Source organism: Herpailurus yagouaroundi, unplaced genomic scaffold (genome assembly GCF_014898765.1).
Source record: "Herpailurus yagouaroundi ecotype Mexico unplaced genomic scaffold, PumYag 28, whole genome shotgun sequence".
In the NCBI taxonomy this organism is placed as follows: Eukaryota; Metazoa; Chordata; class Mammalia; order Carnivora; family Felidae; genus Herpailurus; species Herpailurus yagouaroundi.
In genome coordinates this window covers 20,610,151-20,624,488 of record NW_024412376.1, presented here as the reverse complement: position 1 = coordinate 20,624,488, position 14,338 = coordinate 20,610,151, and the positions used below count along the sequence as shown (strand labels likewise).

The 14,338-nt window shown below is 38.5% G+C and overlaps 1 protein-coding gene and 1 long non-coding RNA gene across 6 annotated transcripts in view; one reads left to right on the top strand and one right to left on the bottom strand.

Moving 5' to 3' along the window:
- MFAP3L (microfibril associated protein 3 like) overlaps window positions 1-14,338 on the bottom strand; it is a 136,347-nt gene that overhangs the window by 7,815 nt on the left and 114,194 nt on the right. The window lies entirely within an intron of this gene.
- Window positions 1-14,338, top strand: part of LOC121027361 (uncharacterized) — a 147,263-nt gene that overhangs the window by 55,319 nt on the left and 77,606 nt on the right. The window lies entirely within an intron of this gene.

The window sequence follows — 14,338 nt, the reverse complement described above, 5'->3', positions numbered from 1 at the left end:
GTGTCAGCAGGGGGAGGGTGGGGTCAGCGGCTCCCCCCTTCACCTTCTCCACCTCAACTCCCTCCAGGGATTTTAGAGACTGGGAAATTTTCCTTGATAATGTTTAGTTTCTGAAAGGATGTAAGAAAGAAACATTGGGGGCCAATGTCCAGAAAATACTTTGCCATCCTAGAGAAACTCTAGAAGGTGCTTGCCCTGGAAGTTGTAGCTATGACTGTGATTCTGAGTTAATCTTGCTCCATGAGGAAAAAAGAAAAATCAAGGCCCAAAATCTGTTGGGATAATGGCCATGAGCAATGTTATAAGCTAAAAGATATATTGATATAGACGTACACACACAAATATAATATGTACCTATTTACATATGCATGTATAACTGATATATGATATATCACACATATAGGCCTACAGGCAGTTGACAGGTAGGAGATGAGGCAATGAATTGATCAGTAACTTTGAGGTCTCTGGTATGTGACCTGCACTGTGCTGTGTGCTCTGAAGGATAAGTATAACAAAGCAAGCTGTCTAGATTGCCCTGCCCTTAAAATTAGTTTTTTAATAAAGAAAAAAGGCAAAATATAGCTTCATGGGAATATCTAATGGTTTTGGCCAGAGAAGTACCTCAAAGCAACACCAGTAAGAACAGAAGATGTAAACCACTGAGTCAGGGATGCACAAAGTCCTACGTTTGAATGGGGTCAGACCCTGCGCATGAGTGGGAATTAGTGGGTGATCTGAGAAGATTCTTCTTGCCCTCAAGTTGTCTCCCTAGTGGGTTTCATGACAGTTCCCCTGTTTTATCATTTGAAATTCCTGCTTTAGTTACTATCTCAGTTTCCATAACAAAAATAAAGCACTTACTACTGAAACCCTCTGTTCCACTGTTTTCAGCCTTTTAAAGCCTATTTTCTCCTGGCGTGCACAAAGCATGCTCTCCTTTAAAGTTATTTCATATCTTAAACAAAATAGGGGCGCCTGTGTGGCTCTGTTGGTTAAGCGTCCGACTTCAGCTTACGTCATGATCTCATGGTTTGTGAGTTCAAGCTCCACATCAGGCTCTGTGCTGACAGCTCACAGCCTGGAGCCTGCTTTGGATTCTGTGTCTCCCTCTTTCTCTGCCCCTCCCCTGCTTGCTCTTTCTCTCTCTCTCTCACACAAAAATAAACACTAAAAAAATCAACAAAGTAGTGTGACTAAAAATAAAGCAAATATTTTATTTTAATCACTTTTTCAAGCTACAAGGCCTTCTCACGCTTTCCTGATTGAGAATCACTACATAGATGCACATAGACTGTAAACTCGGTGTGGAGATGGACTTTTATCTTTTTCGCTGCTGTTTCCCCAGCTCCTAGGTGTATCCAGAGCACTATAGGGGCTCCATGATGAAGAAGATCAAGACACAAAATTGGTGGGGATGTTGTATTTACAGAGTAGCGGAAGCCTTGGGGATGTGTCTTGGAAAGTCCGTTCTAGTCTTCTTTAGTCAACTTGGGGTGGTGATTTCCAGGGAAGACTCAGAAGGCTGCCCTTAGCAGAGGGGGTACAGGCTCATAAATTTCCATAGGGGAGAAGGAAGGACAGCAGTAAAAAGCCACCGATGGCTATGTAGCTATAAGATTGTCATCAGGGAAACAGACTGTGAGTCCTAGGGCAGAGGCAGGTTCTGAGCAAGTGAGAGGGGAAATTGCCTCCTCTGGGGACGGAGGTGAAGCAGGGACTGGTAGGTGGCTTTGGAGTGAAACAGGTGATCTCATCCACTGCTCCCAACACCTCAGCTTCTTCTCATGTATTTACAGTAGGATCCAGGGTTCTTTCCATTAGCTGTACCTCCAGCCTCATCTCCTGTCCTGCTCCCTCTTGCTGATTGTTTAACCCACATCTCTGCGATTGTTAACTCCGGCATGCTACATCCACCGCCACCCCCTCAGCCTTCAGTCACACTCTTCCCTCTGCTTGGAAGTCTGCTTCCCCTGAAAGAGGAAGGGGCCTTCATTCTGGCCTGCTTGGGCATTATCTTCTCAGAGAAGCCTTCCCAGGGCACCTCATCCAAAATGGTGCCCCTTGTTCTGTCACTGTCCTCTCAATCTGCTTCATTTTCCTTTGTGATAATCCTCATTCCCTGACTACACAACTGGATCTAGATCTATTTGTATACACACACACACACACAACACATTTGTCTATTGTCTTTTTCCCCTACCTGAATGTAAGCTTCCTGCTATATTACCAGGTCCTAGAACAGTGCCTGGATCGTAGAAGGCATTTATCAAATATTTGTGGATTAAAGGGCTGAAGAGATAGGACTTTGAATCTAGGTCTGGTTATTTATTGGTTGTGTTATCTTGGGAAAATTACTTGACTTCTTTAGCCTGGCTTTTGTTATCTGTAAACCATGTGGATTACACCCATTTTACTAGATTATTGTCCAATTATAATATATATAAGCCCCTAGTACAAAGTCTGGTACATAGCAAATGCCCAATAAATGATGAATATGATTGTCAGCTTGGTTTAGGATTTTAAATAATCTGTGCTTTCCCATTTACAACTCAGAAGTGCTTTCTAGCTTGCATCCTGTTCTGTGACTTTTCTTGAACTAAGAGTGCAAAGTGGTGCTGAAGCTCCTGTTTAGATGTATAATGGAAATGCCAATTTTAGTGAGATGCTCAAAGGGGAAAAAAATCACAAACTTTAGTTTTTCTTAAAAACGACATACCATCTTTTCCCAGTGGAGGAGAGATGTTTTGACCTTCTTCTTTATTGTTTCAGTTTATGGGAAGAACATATGAGTGAGCGTATGTGTATGTGTCTTGTAAGCTCATTTCTAATCAGCCCCTGGGAATGCTGGATCTGAGAAACACTTTGTCCTTCTGAGGAACAAAACCCCTCCCAGGTAAATGCCCTTGGAACATGTGTTTATTTGTTTTGATTCTTGGGTATATCGAGGGATGGCAACAGTCAGGAAGTATTAAAAAAAAAAGAAATCTAACAATAGAATCAGCTCAGTCTTTGTCAGCGCATTTTTTCTAAAGAGACAGATGATACTTGAAAGTGTGGATGTGAAGACCTGGTTTATTTATTTAAGCTACTATGTATCTATTTAAACAAAAAGACCCATGAAGAAAATCTAATGGATGAGAAAAGCAGAATTTATTGCCACAAATATATTGGGATGTGCCAGATAAGATTAATATTTTCTTTCCAGAAAAATGTTTTCTATCATGCAGTGTTGCGTAGTTTGTGTTTGTTTATTTGAGAGTTTGTATCTTGGGACATTAGTCACAAGAGTTACTACTTTCTTTTACCATGAAAGATAAAAAGAAAATCTTGGAGATATGGTCATGGGAAAAATAAGGTAAAGAGGGGCTTGCTTGCTGTAGAAAACATTGCTTTGTAAATAATTGATGTACAAAATTTCTTGAAACTGGAAAAATATTGTATATGGAATTTCTCATTTTATGAAAAGTCAGTGAGAACATTATTTGCTAAAAGGGAGCATAAAACTATAATGGTTTTCTGGCTTTGATGATTAAAATTTTTACTTATTTCACATAATTCTCACTTCTCAGATTATTTAACATTTATTATCTTTTTTCCTCTACTTTCCTATCTCCCAAAAGATGGGATTGGCTTATCTTTTGTTTATGAAAACAATATCTGATGGAGTCCTGGATTGAAACTCAAGGTCTCACTGAACATCTAGCAATTAATTGTACTAGCTGTAATGTTGGTATATGGTCAATGGGGATGCTGATTAACTGAGTGACACTGGTACGCTTCTGTTCTTCTCCATGCTTCTCTTATTTATTCTATAGGAATAAGATTTTAGCTAATGAAATTATTCATTAAAAAGAATTTAAGTAGCCAAAAAAGAAGTAATGTTTATGCAGCATATTTCTGAAGAGATAATTCCTTGATTCTGTACTTGCTTTATGGAAAGAAGGACAAAAGAAAGACTTGGCAATTGGATTGTGCCTGTATTATAAGGGCAGCTGTCAGGCTAATCCCTGGTGACCTCAGAAGATAAAAATGGGGTGCCAGCAACAATGATTCTTTCTGACAGAGGGCTTTAGCCCCCTCTTGTCCCTCACTCTGCTGACCCTTTGGAGCTGTGTCTGATTCTCAGAACCTCAGGCCCAGGTCCTGGGAGTTGTGGGATAGAGGAAGGTGGTATGATGTAATAATTTTCAATTTTTTAAAAAAATTTATTTAAAAGTTTTATTTTATTTTATTTTTTAATTTAAATTCAAGTTAGTTAACATACAGTGTAATAATGGTTTCAGGAGTAGAATTTAGTGATTCATCACTTACATACAACACCCAGTGCTCATCCCAACAAGTGCCCTCCTTAATGCTCATCACCCATTTAGCCCATACCCCCACCCACCTCCCCTCCAGCAACCCTCAGTTTATTCTCTGTGTTTTAAAGTCTCTTGTGGTTTGCTTTCCTCTCAGTTTTTATCTTATATTATTTTTCCTTCCCTTCCCCTATGTTCATCTGTTTTGCTTCTTAAATTCCACATATGAGTGAAATCATATGATATTTGTCTTTCTCTGACTGACTTATTTCGCTTGGCATAATACACTCTAGGTCCATTCACATTGTTGCAAATGGCAAGATTTCATTCTTTTTGATGGCTGAGTAATACTCCATTGTGTGTGTGTGTGTGTGTGTGTGTGTGTGTGTGTGTGTGTGTGTGTACACTTACCCATTCATCAGTCGATGGACATTTGGGCTCTCTCCATAATAATTTTCAAGTTTCAATACTGACTTTTGGTCTAGGGTAATCATTATTGGGGAAAGTAAAAGCAATTATTGATTATGACGTTCAAGATAAATTAATAGCTGACATGTGCTCATATGTTTCTGTCTGACATCTGGAAACCAAGTGTTTATGCCCATGCAATGAACATCACTTTAAAAAAATTTTTTAAAACGTTTATTTATTTTTGAGAGACAGAGAACGAGCAAGGGAGGGGCAGAGAGAGAGGGAGACACAGAATCCGGAAGCAGGCTCCAGGCTCTGAGCTGTCAGCACAGAGCCCAACGTGGGGCTTCAACTCACAAGGTCTGAGACCATGACCTGAGCCGAAGTTGGACGCATAACCAACTGAGCCACCCAGGCGCTCCACTTTTGATGCACACAAGTCACATGTTATGAGAATAAAATAAAAAGCAGGTAATTACTGAATGTAGTATTTTGGAGGTTTGATGACCATGGAAAATCATTTGGCACAATTTCTACAGTCGTTGCTTTGGTTTTGTCATTTTTATTTCTTGTCTGGATAACTGAATTAGCTTTGCACTTGGACCTCTTCCTCAACAGCCACTCCCAGCTGTCCTCCATACTGCTGCTAGAGTGAACTTCTCAAAACACAAACTCAATCAAGTCACACTTTATTTAAAATTCTGCACTGGGTCCTTATCACTATTAGACTGAAGTCCAAAATTCCTTAACAAGGTGTTCAGTGAAATCAGGTTTTTAAAAATTTGTTTGAATTTGAAAATTCTATTGGGAGGGTTACCAGCAGAGAGAGAGAGAGAGAGAGAGAGAGAGAGAGAGAGAGCGCGTATATGTTTATTTTTGCCTTCTGGGATGGAGGTTGGAATTTATCTTTGGGAGATTCCCTTTGTTTGGAGATACCATTCTGATAGTCACTTTTGGTTATGCAGAATAATAGAAGTAGTAACGATGTAAATATTATTCTTGTGAATGGCTGAAACTGATGAGATATTCCAAGTGGAAGTGCTGCAGAGTGAGATATTAAATGCCCTATTTAATAATATAATACTTACAATGCATATTTATGGAGCCATATCCTATGTGCCAGATACTCTTCTAGGCTTTTTCTGTATGTTGATTTATTTATTTATTTTTTTTAAATTTTTTTTGTTTATATATGAAATTTATTGTCAAATTGGTTTCCATACAACACCCAGTGCTCATCCCAAAAGGTGCCCTCATCCCAAAAGGTGCCCTCCTCAATACCCATCACCCACCCTCTCCTCCCTCCCACCCCCCATCAACCCTTAGTTTGTTCTCAGTTCTCAACAGTCTCTTATGCTTTGGCTCTCTCCCACTCTAACCTCTTTTTTTTTTTTTCTTCCCCTCCCCCATGGGTTCCTGTTAAGTTTCTCAGGATCCACATAAGAGTGAAACCATATGGTATCTGTCTTTCTCTGTATGGCTTATTTCACTTAGCATCACACTCTCCAGTTCCATCCACGTTGCTACAAAAGGCCATATTTCATTTTTTCTCATTGCCACGTAGTATTCCATAGTGTATATAAACCACAATTTCTTTATCCATTCATCAGTTGATGGACATTTAGGCTCTTTCCATAATTTGGCTATTGTTGAGAGTGCTGCTATGAACATTGGGGTACAAGTGCCCCTATGCATCAGTACTCCTGTATCCCTTGGATAAATTCCTAGCAGTGCTATTGCTGGGTCATAGGGTAGGTCTATTTTTAATTTTCTGAGGAACCTCCACACTGCTTTCCAGAGCGGCTGCACCAATTTGCATTCCCACCAACAGTGCAAGAGGGTTCCCGTTTCTCCACATCCTCTCCAGCATCTATAGTCTCCTGATTTGTTCATTTTGGCCACTCTGACTGGCGTGAGGTGATACCTGAGTGTGGTTTTGATTTGTATTTCCCTGATAAGGAGCGACGCTGAACATCTTTTCATGTGCCTGTTGGCCATCTGGATGTCTTCTTTAGAGAAGTGTCTATTCATGTTTTCTGCCCATTTCTTCACTGGGTTATTTGCTTTTCGGGTGTGGAGTTTGGTGAGCTCTTTATAGATTTTGGATACTAGCCCTTTGTCCGATATGTCATTTGCAAATATCTTTTCCCATTCCGTTGGTTGCCTTTTAGTTTTGTTGGTTGTTTCCTTTGCTGTGCAGAAGCTTTTTATCTTCATAAGGTCCCAGTAATTCACTTTTGCTTTTAATTCCCTTGCCTTTGGGGATGTGTCGAGTAAGAGATTGCTACGGCTGAGGTCAGAGAGGTCTTTTCCTGCTTTCTCCTCTAGGGTTTTGATGGTTTCCTGTCTCACATTCAGGTCCTTTATCCATTTTGAGTTTATTTTTGTGAATGGTGTGAGAAAGTGGTCTAGTTTCAACCTTCTGCATGTTGCTGTCCAGTTCTCCCAGCACCATTTGTTAAAGAGACTGTCTTTTTTCCATTGGATGTTCTTTCCTGCTTTGTCAAAGATGAGTTGGCCATATGTTTGTGGGTCTAGTTCTGGGGTTTCTATTCTATTCCATTGGTCTATGTGTCTGTTTTTGTGCCATGTATGTTGATTTAACATTCATACTAACTCTTTTATAATCCCTTACTATTGACAAAATAGATGCACAGAAATGTTCAATAACATGCCCAAGGTCACATAGACAAGTAACTGGTAGAATTGGGATTTCAATCCAAGTAGTGTAATTCCAAAGCTCACATTCTAAAGCTCTATGCTCTGTAGCTTCCATTATGTTAGCAGGGCTAGGCTCCTGCAGAGTTTAAGACATTCTTCCCACCAGCAAATCTGGATATATGGTGGATTATTTTTCTAAACATTTGTGTATGGGAAGTAAGATCTTCAGCTAGATCATGAATAGAGAAATATGCTGTTTTAATCTCTTCAAGCCACTCTGGAGGAAAGACTATAAAAGTACAGTGCAGCCAGAACCAAGATGTCAATGTCCCATGTTGATATTACTTAAGAATGAATCACTCAGGGGCACCTGAGTGGCTCAGTCGGGTAAACATGGGACTCATGATTTCAGCTCAGGTCATGGTCTCTTGGTTCACTGTCAGCATGGAGCCTGCTTGGGATTCTCTCTCTCTCTTTCCCCTCACTCTCTTTCTCCTCCCCCCTGGTGTGTATTCTCTCTCTCAAAATAAATAAATAAATAAACATTAGAAAAGAAGAATGAATTGCTCAGATATTAGATATTGAGAACTATCCTGTGGATACTTCTTTTTATCTTATTTGGTCCATCTTATTTTACACTTTTGAGAGTAAAAGGTGGTGTTTTATTTGGAGAGGTTGACTGTTCCTACTGTCAGTCATTCTGGGAAAGATAAACCAAAGATAGGCACTTGAGAAATTTTTTTTTGAAGGTGCTCACTGAATTGGACCTAGACTGATGATGTGGGGTTTTGGTGAAGCGGGGTATCCCTTAGGTAAAGACTGAACTATCCTGAGTACTCAGTAGGGATTTAAGGATTGGGTTGGGCCTCTGGGCTCTAAGATCAGTCCCTTCTATTAACAGTTGTAAATAAATCTGTTTGTTACACTTTCCCCTGAACATCCCAACCTTTCGTTAAAGTTTTGTTAAGGGTCATAATGAGGTATGGTGACTCTTTTCAAGACCAGAGAAGAATCGGCAAGGGCCCCATCTGTCAATCCTACCCTTTTCTTGTTCTCCATGTGGAACAATTAGATTTCTACCCAACATTGCACATTCTTTTAGGCCTCCATGATTGTCCACATGCTAGACTTGGAGGCTGTAATGGCAAATTTTGTGTATCAGTTTGGCTAAGTCACAGTACCCAGATATTTGGTCAAATGCCAGTCTAGATGTTGCTGTAATGGTATTTTTAAAAATGATATTAATATTTAAGTGAGTATACTTTGAGTAAAGCAGATGATCTTCATACCTTGAGTAAAGGCGGTGGGCCTCATCTAATCAATTGAAGCCCTTAAGAGAAAGGACTAAGGTCCCAATAGGAAGAGGGAATTCTGCCTTCAGATTGCTTCCAGACTGGAGCTGCAATACCAACTCTTCCCTGGGTCTCTAGTCTGCCAGCCTTCTCTGCAAATTCTGACCTGTCAACTTCCACAATCACGTGAGACAATTTCTTAAAATAAACCTCTCTATATGTGCATATAGAGAGATTCTCTGGAGAATCCGAAGAACTCTGGAGAACTCTGAGTAACACAAAGGCCCTTTTGCCCATCTCCCAATCCAGTTCTCTTTCTATTACACCTTGCTTCCAATAGCTGAGGCTTACAAATTACTAAAAGTGTAAAGAATCATGGCAGTGTTCATTACAATGGAACTAACAACTCAAAGAAATTATATTTTCAGGTAGTCTTTCCTCATAAAGAGTACTTGGAGATGTGCCTCTAATGAAGTGATTTCAGAAGAATATTTAGGTTATCCTGCTAGCAACTCATTCCTAGGGGTTGTGGGGATGTGATTATTTTGTTGTTTGGACATTTTTTTAAATTAACATTCATTGATTACTTTTTATGTGCCAGGCATTGTTTAAGGTGATAGGGCTACAACAATGAACAAGACACAAAAATTCATGCCTTTACAAATATTGAACTTTATTGGGGGAACAGACAATAAACAATATAAGTAAATAAAAGTATAATATGCCAGTAATCAAGGAATCTTGTACATTTATGCATGTTGAATGCAGTACAAGCATACCACATCTAAGGGAGGGCCATGACATTGTACACATCATGGCTTTATATATTTATTTCTGCAGTGTTCTGGCAGATGGAAATCCATGTCTTGGAGAAAGATATCTTTTTTTCTAATTTACACAAAGGTACTGTATGGGCTAGCGATATCCCTGTTAGTAAGAGTGAGCGTGTTATGAGGCTCCTCCAGACATTCAGGTAAGATTTGATGGTGGCATGAATTAGGAAGGTGGCGGTAGATGTGGTGAAAATCCTGAGGTCAAATTCGGTAAATATTGAAAGTAAAGCCAAAAGGATTTGCTACACATTGGATGTGGAGTGTGAAGGAGGGGGTAGAGTTAAGATTGCCACCAGGGTTTTTGGTCTAAGCCTCTCAAAGAATTGAGCTGTCCTTAACTGGGGTGGGGACAACTTCAGGAGGAGTTGGTGTGGGGACAAAGACCAGCAGCTGGTTTTTGGACCTGTAAGGTTGGAATGTCTATTAGACACCATATGGAATGTTATATAGACAGTTGAATAGAATAGATGGATACAAGATAGGGCTGGAGTACAAGAAAGAGGCCCAGACTAAAGATATAAATTATGTTTTTATGAGAGCTACTGTGAATCATTATTTGCCTTTTATCTTTATTTATTTTTTGTTTGTTTTTTTATTATTTGCCTTTTAATGGTTTATATGGCATTAGTAAATATATGACTTCCACCGGACATTAGTAACAAGTTCCTTCCTACTTCACACTTCTCTACCTTTAAATATGAACTGAATAAATAACATTTGTTTTAGTTTGCAATTCTGCCCCTGAAAAGCTTGCAAAATGCCTTGAACAAATTATTATTGGGAGTATCTGCTTTTATAAACTTGTGAAATTAAAACTGTTAACTTTAGAGAGAAGAGTAGATAGTCACTGAATTTTCCTATAGGGAATCTAAATTTGACCATATATGATAACTCATTTGGAAGTATTTTATATGGCAAGAGTAAGAGTCACTGTGGTTAGTATGTGCTGTTATCAGTTACCACAAGAATCTCTCGAATACTAATTTTAGGAGCTTATAAAATTGGCAAAACAAGACTATATAACGCAAAAAAGCTGGGATGTTTTACAACACAAAGGAAATTGGCCATCTATGTCAGTAAAACAATTTGTGAGGAATGGAGGGCAATTTATAGGAATCAGCTATAAATATGCATGCTGCCAAAACTCTTCACTATCCCCAAATAGATTATCTATTTGCAGATTTTCTGCAGTTTCATGACCTGTGACTTGTGTTCGTGGGCAGAAGAGAATTGTAGTCCTGGCACACACAAGTTGAGTATCTGTATGTATCAAAGTGCTTCCTAGAGGCCATTTTTATTGATTTCAGGACTGTTTATAGTTTTGAAATGTTTTCACCTCTGGCCCACTACCTTACACAATCAAGCGCAGTTCGGAGAGCAGATCACTGCAGGCAACTTGATGTGTTCCAGAATAACTAACTCCATGGAGGTCATACTTTCAGCTTAATAAGTAAGAAATCCAAACTAAATTTTTTGTAACAAAAGATATCCTGTTGGTTTTCATTTTGATAAATCCAAGTGTTCATACCTTGACATTATTAGTCTTTGATTTTTAAAAATATTTTTTTAATGTTTATTTATTTTTGAGATAGAGAGAGTGAGAGAGAGAGTGCAACCGGGGAGGGGCAGAGAGAGGGAAACACAAAATCCAAGGCAGATTCCAGAGACTGACGGGGGTGGGGTGGAGTGGGGGGCTCAAACTCACGAACTGTGAGATCATGACCTGAGCCAAAGTCCGACACCTAACCAACTGAGCCACCCAGGTGCCCCTATTAGTCTTTGATTTTAAATGTCAGTTAATCTAATTGAAATTTCAATACAATAGTTAAGTAGGCTTTTATAAATCCACAGTTTAAAAAATTCAATGGTTAAAGTGTAAAATTCAATGGTTTTTAATATATCAGAGGATTATGCAACTATCACAACTATTTAATCTTCAAACATTTTTATCCCTCCTAAAAGAAACTCAATACCCACTAGCATTCACTCTCCATCTGCCTTCCTTCAACCAGCCCTAGGCCACCACTAATCTCCTTTTTGTTTCTATGAATTTGTCTATTATGGGCATTTTATTTTTTTTTTCTTTTTTTTTCCTTCAACGTTTTTTTTTTTTATTTTTGGGACAGAGAGAGACAGAGCATGAACGGGGGAGGGGCAGAGAGAGAGGGAGACACAGAATCAGAAACAGGCTCCAGGCTCTGAGCCATCAGCCCAGAGCCTGACGCGGGGCTCGAACTCACGGACTGCAAGATCGTGACCTGGCTGAAGTCGGACGCTTAACCGACTGCGCCACCCAGGCGCCTATTATGGGCATTTTATAGAAATGGAACCGTATTTTATGTGGTTTGTTGTCACTAGCTTTTATCAGTTAGTATAGTGCATTCAAGGTTCATCCATGTTGTAGCATTTCTCAGTACTTTATTTCATGTTAGTGACTAGTTATAGTCCACTGCACGAATATACCACATTTTATTCATCTTTTCATCAGTTGAGGGACAATTGGGTTGTTTTTTATTTTTGGCTACTATGAGTAATATTACTATAAACATTTGTGTACAAGTTTTATGTGGTTGTGTATTTTCATTTCTTTTGGGTATATACCTAGGAGTAGAAGTGCTGGATTATATGGTAACTCTAACTTTTTGAGGAACTGCCAAATTGTTTTAAAAAATATAACTTGAATTTCAAAATGCTGCCTGTACTTCCATTCTTTGTTAGACTAAATTTTTTCATTAATTTATACATTTTCTAGGTATTGTTGTTACATGTATACACATACTTTGCAAAGTTGTCACCGTACTTGTGTCTTGAAAATATTGGAATGGCAAACTGCTATGTTTTCCCAGTCAAATGAATTTTTAGGGAACTCTTTCATTTTTCTGGATCTACACACAATGAATGCAGTTAAAAAATTTCCATTTGAGTTTAATTTTATTTACTTGCTTTTTGAATAGGTACTAGAGCCACATGGTTCAAAAACCTGGAGGTACAGTAAGATATGTGGCATATCATCTCCCTCCTACCTCTGTGCTACAGACCTCTAGTTTCCCTCCCTGGAGGCAACAGTGTTATTTATTTCTTATGTAGCCTTCCAAGGAAGGCATTTTAATGCAATTTTAATCTGAAAAGAAGAAACTTAAAAATGAGTATATGGGAATATAAGAATTTTGTTCTAAACTTAGTTTGGTTAATGAAAGAACAGCATATGCCTCAGTGATGACTTTCTTTCAAGGTTGAATAGCAATAAAGAACTTACAAGTCTAATAATTGTCTTAAATAGCTTGAGGACATAATCAAAGCAGTCTACTTCTCCTTAACTTTGAGTTTTGCCCCAGGAACCAATCCTTGACCCATGACCTTCTGGTTATTATTTCACTTTGCCTACATTCCCAAGACTTACAGCCTGCTGATTTTATCAGCTCTAACTGCTCTAACTGCTTCAAATGCTTTACTTTATCAAAATCATTTTCAAAAATCTCCAAAGCTGACTCCTGCCAGACTCCCAAACCACATCTCCTACCTTGCTCTTTTCTTGCTCACAAGTTCCAGGCACAAACTTCTTTCAGTCCTTGAACAAGTAGGCTCTTTCCACCTGAGACTTTCCACCGTCTACTTACAGGCCTTTCTCTTTGCGGGGAAGGTTTTCTTTTGCTACTCTGTGACTGACTCCTTTCTGCTCTTCAGATCTCAGTTTAAACATGGCCTTCTCTGACCATCTTAGCCGAAATTGACCTCTTCTTTTTTACTGTCCATTGCATTTGACAATTGATTTCATTAATAGTAATCATAGTGCTTGTTTATTTTCTACCTAATTGTCTGGAATCATCTATTCTAGAATAGTCTGCGGTCTAAAACAGGGTAGGCAAACTATAGTCCAACTCCTGCTTTTGTATGGCCCTGGAGCTAATAATTGCTTTGTATTTTTAAAACACTGTCTAATATTTTAAACAATGCAACAGAGACTTTGCATGGTCTGCAAACCTTAAATATTTACTATCTGGACCTTTCCAGAAAAGTTTGCTGACTCTTGGTATAAAACAATGGGTTTCAAAATGACCTATGTACTTCCAAGAGTCTACAAGATAATCCGGTGGGTCTTAATTGTTTATTCTTTTGTTCTTTTGAAGTTATATATTATGTATATTTTATAAAGTGCATAATTTTTGGTATAGTAGTATGTGCATGTAATTTATAAAGTAATATATATCGTTATATATTGGGGCTGTTACTCAGAAATTTTTTCATAATGAGCTTATGTTACAAATTATAGAGACAGTTTACTAAAGTATATTATTTATGAGGACAGGAATCACATTCTCTCTTCCAATATTCCCATCATCCAAAACACAATATATTTTTTGAAAGAATCATGGCGGCAGACTTACCATTTATTGAGCACATATTAAATTCTAGGCATTAACTAAGCTCTTGGTATACAATATCTTCTCTAATGATCACAACTACCCCATGACCCAAGGCCTGTTACCCATATTTTACAAATAAGGAAATTGAAGCCCAGCGAGGTTGAACAACTTCCTGAAGATCTTAATTGCTAATAAAAGGTGGAAGTCAAGTTTAGCTGCCTGTCTGACTCTAAAGCCAGTGCTTTTCTCAAATTTCATCCCTTTGGATTCTTTGTCTTAGAATGTTGTCACATTTTCAAACCCTTGAGGCCTTGAATATTAGCCTAGAAGGATTAACCAAGTTTCCCACAACAGTCAGTAGACATGAAGGGGCGTGTATATTTCTAGTAGGATAATCACCTTCAATGGTGTGTTGTAAGCTCTTTTTTTTTTTTTTTAATTTTTTTTTTCAACGTTTATTTATTTTTGGGACAGAGAGA